The 6,000-nt window shown below is 38.7% G+C and overlaps 1 protein-coding gene across 4 annotated transcripts in view; it reads left to right on the top strand.

The window, feature by feature from the left end:
* Positions 1–997: 997 nt before the first annotated feature.
* Positions 998–6,000, top strand: part of LOC109621532 (mucin-2) — a 78,963-nt gene continuing 73,960 nt past the window's right edge. For 2 of the 4 annotated variants that reach the window (XM_062843124.1, XM_062843127.1), the window contains exon 1: positions 998–1,234. The gene's annotated coding sequence lies outside the window, so the exon portion shown is untranslated. Of the gene's footprint in view, positions 1,266–6,000 lie in introns of all 4 variants that reach the window. The other 2 variants (XM_062843128.1, XM_062843126.1) reach the window with 2 other exon arrangements.

Raw genomic sequence — 6,000 nt, 5'->3', positions numbered from 1 at the left:
AGCCTATTTTAGCTAATTTTGTAACAACTATCCATCAAAATTTCCATCGCGAATGGAAAATAATAAACTTTGAACACGAGAAAAAAATCGGAATGTTGGTGGATTGATCATGTTCACCCTAGGGGCAAGACACTGTGCAAAAAAGAGTAACTCTGAGAAATGCTGAGTAACTTTTTTCACCAATGATCGACGAAATTTGTTGAAAAACACCCCTAAAACTGCAAGAAAGGCGAGATATCGGGCAATATTGTTTTGATTTTGCGATGAATCAGGCAACACCCACGCAAAAACGGGAGCAATCTGGAGGAATTCTGTGCAACTCTGTGAAGGAAAATGTACTCTCCAGCACAGTGTCCTGCCCCAAGTGTTTACCATTTCCGAACAGCGTCGCATTATCAACATTGTTGTCACTTCGTAAAATGCAGTGGGGTGACACAGCTGTCAAACTTGGTACATACATCGCCGCTTCACCCAACATCGTTTTTGGTACGGCGCGTTTTGGTACCCACTTTCTGGTCGGTTTACCCTAACTTGTTCCTGATTTTCGGGTGTGTGGCTCGTGTGTTGTTAATGCTTATTTCGTAAATTACACATTTCGAACGAAATCGTTGTTTTTGATGATTGTTTCTCTTTCCTTATCACTTTGCACGATATTATATGTAGCAGCGAAGCAGTTCCAGCGCATGTTTTCCATGAATTAAGCAATCAAAACAAAAACATTGGACGCCATGTTGAATTGAATGCTGGGTAGATGATTCGGGCCCTTCGTCATCCCCCTGGTAAAATGGCTCATTGAGAATACTAAATTTTGGGGAAAAGTGCCCCAAAAGTAGGTAGTTTGGATTTTTCGTGTATAGATTTTTAGTTCCGTGTACTTTTCATGCATCACCCCCCGTTCCCACATTGACAGCTTCAGCTGTCAAAATCACCGCATTATTTTCGAGCAGCACTGCAGGAAAAATGGCTACCACGCATTTCGTTCGAGCAGCTCGCGGTTCGTTGCTTTTCGAGCAGTGGTCGACCCCGTATCGCCAGCCAGTGGCGAGTGTTTTGTGTGTGCGCTAGACTATAAAGCCAACGATCGTGTGGTGGAGCCAGCTTTTGACTCAATTTTCCGGAAATTATTCGGCCCCTCGGGTGGCCCCGTGTGCGAAAAACGGTTCGCGAAGTTGTTCTCGACGTCGTGATCCAGTTGGTGGCCGGTTTACGCGTCCGTCAGGTGTGTTTTTTCAAGGTGAAAATCGGGTGTCTGTGCGTGCACTAGGGTGATTTCCATTTTCCTCCTGGGTTGGTTGGTTGGAGGATTTCACAGCAGCAAGCCATCCCAAGAATCAGTCGACTGTGTGCGGAGTTTTGTGTGGTGCTACGCTTTTACGCTTGCGGGAGAGTGAAAAAGACCGAAGATGATTGGCCGTGCGGTAGAACAGTGCGAGCGAAAGAGAGGCAAAGTATCTCGCGGGCATCGCGGGAGTGAAAAACAAGTGGAAGAAGAAGCAGAGTGCCGCTGCTGACCAGGGTTGCCAGATTGTTTTCAAAGTGATGCAAGTGGGGTTGAGGATCGAAATTTATTGTTAAAACCAAATTCTGGACTGTTCGGACTGATAAATACACACATGAATAATGGCGCAAATTTCACCGACTTATAAAGTTTCCAATAATTTTGGAAGCTTCTTTGGAACTGTATATTCGGGGTCTTTGTCATTAAGCATAAGGTCACTTGGCATAACAAAGAAGGGTGCATTTGGATTATGCTAAAAGACTATGCCAAATGTTCCGATCCTATATATTCGTAAGTTTAGAAAATTTCAATATAACTGTTAAGTAAAGTAATACAGGTATACATCGATTAAGTGGACGCTCGATTATATAGATCCTCGATTTTATGTAGGGTAAACAGGTATAATATGCCCCCCCTAAGCAGAAATGGCAATATATCTGAAACTGGCGCCTTTTTCCATCTATTGTTCACTGCAAATCGTTGTTACTAAAGTTAGTGAAGTGTTACATGCGAACTTTGCCTTTGGAGAGGTGGCTATGGAAGCTTTGAAACGTTTTTCGAAAATGTTCCAAAATTTGCCTTTTCAAAACAAACGGGGCAATACGCCCCATCAAAAGAAAAACGTCCAGCCCCGTGATAAAACTGTCCCAGGGGATAATTCCACCACATGCTTATCCTAGGAGGGTCTTTCAACAAGTGTTTAACTGCATAAAAGTTGCAAAGTAACACAAGCGAACAGAACTAGCTTCGTTTACAATAAAGTCAGCTCACAAGAGGTAAAATATTACGCCAAAAGCTTTGATTTCAGACTTTTTGATATTTTTATTGCCTTTCTGTACCAATCCACTAACGGACCAGCTTGATGGCAATAAATATTCAATATTTGAGATTTCTAATCGATCACGCATGCAAAAAGCGCTTGAATCGCTAGAAAACGAAGAGGGGCGTTTTGCCCCGGTGGGGCGCATTATACCCTTTTACCCTACATTTTACTTCTATGATTTTATCTCGATTTTATGAACATTTTTGATTGGTGAATGTAGTGTCTACCTAATGATTGTGTGCATAGGATATCTACCTACATAAAATACTATTCATTACAGTACCTAAATGTCTAGGTATGTTTCATTATGTCTACCTAAGGTAGTATAAATACGGGTGATCATTGGAACACAGAGGAGAGACTGCACAAGCCTTGGACTTATTAACATCTTTAATATTCTTCTTTTGAAGGATATAAAAGTGAAATCTTTAATATCCAACCAGTTTGAACTTGCAGTTTGTATTAGATGATTTATAATGTAGGGGGTTTCAGCCTTTTGACACGCGGAGCACTTCATATTAATAAATTGTTTTGTAGAGTACCCATAATGGTCCACTGCACGAATTTATGCTGGCCTGCTTACTCTCACAGAAAATTTGACGTTTGAGCGGTGCCGACACCGCTCAAACGTCAAATTTCGTGTGAGAGTAAGCAGGCCAGTATAAATTCGTACAGTAATCCATAGTGCCAAACCATGTATACTCCATGCCATACTTAGTTTTATATATTTGCCCTAATCTCATTCTTCCCTTTCTAACTTTATCGATGATTACGATGAGCAGAGCTCTTGGCATGTGTAGCAAATTCCATAAAAAGATCATTGCAATGCTTTGGCAGATTACTGACAAGATGTATGATGAATTATTTCCTGCGTTGTCAGCGTCCAGCCCTGGTACATTCCCATAGATGAATTCCTGGAGGACGCTCTGAAGAAATCGTTTGAGTAATTCCTGAAGGAATTGCTGGAACAACTTCGGAAGAATCCGGAACAACTTTTGCAAAAATCCCTGCAGAAATTTCTGAAGTAATTGTAGGAATATTGAAAAAGCCTCCACAGATATTTCCGAAAGTATCGCTGAAAAATATGAAGAAAATAACCAATGGGGCACGTTCGATGTAGTACTAGATTTGTAGTAATGAGCTGAATTTTAGTATGGTGAGAAGGTCAATTCTCCGTTTCTGCAATAAAATGGTACACAAAGTGTGGGTATTATGTTTCCTTGCCTAATTTGATGCTGTTTTGAGCAAAACTTTGGATAACTATGTTGTTTATGTTGCAAGAAATGGAGCAAACAACAACACTGTTGCCCAAAGTTTTGCTCAAACAGCATTAAATTAGGCAAGGAATCATAATACCCTCGCTTTTTGCACCGCTTCATTTCAGAAACGGAGAATTGACCTTCTCACCATACTAAAATTCAGCTACTTCACCGATCTGCCCTATTAAATTTCTGACAAAAACAGGAATATTTTAAGAATCCATAGATGGATTTTCTGGAAATACCAGGAGGAAATCCCCTTGGTGAAATCAGTGCTGAAAAATTCATTTCGTCATATCTAAATTCAATCACCTACAGCTTATTTTAGAAGCTGAACCTGAGAATATGGTATATGGAAAACTTGTGCGGCTAGACCATTTCTGCAAGAAAGTCACGGAAAAATCGCCATTTTTCGAATATTTAAGGTAAATGTCACGGACTACCTTTGAAAAATGCCAAATGATATTCACCGTGAATATCATTGGCATTTTTTTGAAGGTGATCCGTGACATTTACCTTAAATATTCGAAAAATGGCGGTTTTTTCGTGACTTTCTTGTAGAAATGGTCTAGCCGCACAAGTTTTCCATATACCATATTCTCAGGTTCAGCTTCTAAAATAAGCTGTAGGTGATTGAATTTAGATATGACGAAATGAATTTTTCAGCACTGGGTGAAATACCATAAAAAACCGCTGGAGATATTTTAGGAAAGAAAATTTTGGAGACTCCTAATAAAAATCCTACACACCAAATTTTTTTCGCTGAAAATCAGCAAAGTTTTGCTGAATTTTGCCGAGCTGAAACTTCAGCGGATTGCAGCAATAAAAAATACTGAAAATTTCAGCAATGTCGACTGTCATCGTGAATGACAGATGCAAACTGAACAAATCAGCAATTTTTTGCGGATTACTGAAAATTCAGTAATTTCGACCGGCGTGAGTTTCAGCAGCACATTGCTGGTGGATTTCAGCAAAAAAAATCAAAATAAAATAAATCCTTAGATATAAATTGACTAATTACACATGAAAGCCAACACTTATTTGATTACCACAGTTTTATTGATTTACTCAAAATAATACAAAAACGCAATTTATGGAAGTTGACGAAGCCGCTACTTCAGAAGATGCCGTTGGTTCCACGGATGCATGAACTTGGTTCATCACCTAAAAGAAGCAATCTTCGTAAATAATGATAGTCTTATTTGATTAAATTATCATACATACCTGATGAAAGGTGTAAAATTGTGTAGTTATGCATTTATACGCACTTCCATTCCAAATCTTTCACAAATAATACAAAAAAAACACTGAATTTGAGCTGCCGCACAAACAAACGATGTACAAAGCCATTTTGTTTTTTTTTTGACAAGCGGTTGGCCGAGGCGGCGAGCGGTCGGAAAAATTAGCTGGAATTTCAGTAATTCGGACGACTTTGCTGATTTTCAGCAAACTCCATTGGTTTACTGATTTTTTCAGTAAAATGTGTATTTGCTGGTTGTGCTTCAGCAAACGAGTTTGCTGAAACTTTCAATCGATTTTTGGTGTGTAAACATTGTTTAATGAATTCCTGGAGGAACCCACAAAGAAATTCCTAGAGGTACGCTTGGAGGAAATCGTGGAGGAATTTCCGAGAAAATACATAGAGGTTTCCCTGACGAAATTTCTAATTTAATTTGTGTGAATTTTTACAGGAATCTGCAAGAAAGTCTTCCAGCCATTCCGTAAGGATCCTTTTAAGAATCTCTGATAGAATCCGTAGAAAGAATTCTGAAAGAATTCTTAGAGGCTTTTCCAAGACTTTCTTAAGAAATCCTTGGTGCAATTTCTGGAAGAGAAATGTCTTGAAGGAATATGTAGAGGAATGTGAAGAAATCTTGTGAATTCCCTTTATAATCTCTTGTAGAATTTCTAAAGCAATCCTTGGAGAAAATTCTTTAGAAAGCTTCTGAGAAAACTTTGAAGAAGTTCTGAATTTCTGATTCGTAATGTAACCTTGAATCATTTTCAAAATAAAATCCATGGAGTATTTTTGAGAAAGTTGATAGAAGGTGCTTTGAAAATTTTCTGGAAGAAACTCTTTGAAAAAAAAGGTGGAGAAATTCATAGATGAATTTCTGAAACAATCTATGCAAGATTTTTTGGAAGGAATTCTTGAAGTACTTTCTGAAGGAATCCATGCAACATATTTTGAAGCTATCCGTGCAAGACATTCTTAAGGGGTTATTGGAAAAATTTCTGAATGATATTCTGAAGCCTGAAGGAATTTCTAGAAGATTTTGTTAAAGAATTTCAGACTGAATTTCTTTGGGATTTCCGGGATGATTTTTAAAGTAAATTTACGAGGAGTTTCCAAAGCAGTCCCTGAATGAATTTCCTTAAAAATCCCTGGGAGATTTGTTCAGGAACTCTTGAAAGATTTT

The sequence above is a fragment of the Aedes albopictus genome, chromosome 3 (assembly GCF_035046485.1).
Source record: "Aedes albopictus strain Foshan chromosome 3, AalbF5, whole genome shotgun sequence".
Classification (NCBI taxonomy): Eukaryota; Metazoa; Arthropoda; class Insecta; order Diptera; family Culicidae; genus Aedes; species Aedes albopictus.
The sequence above is the reverse complement of the archived record's forward strand: the minus strand, read 5'-3'. Positions and strand labels throughout refer to the sequence as shown.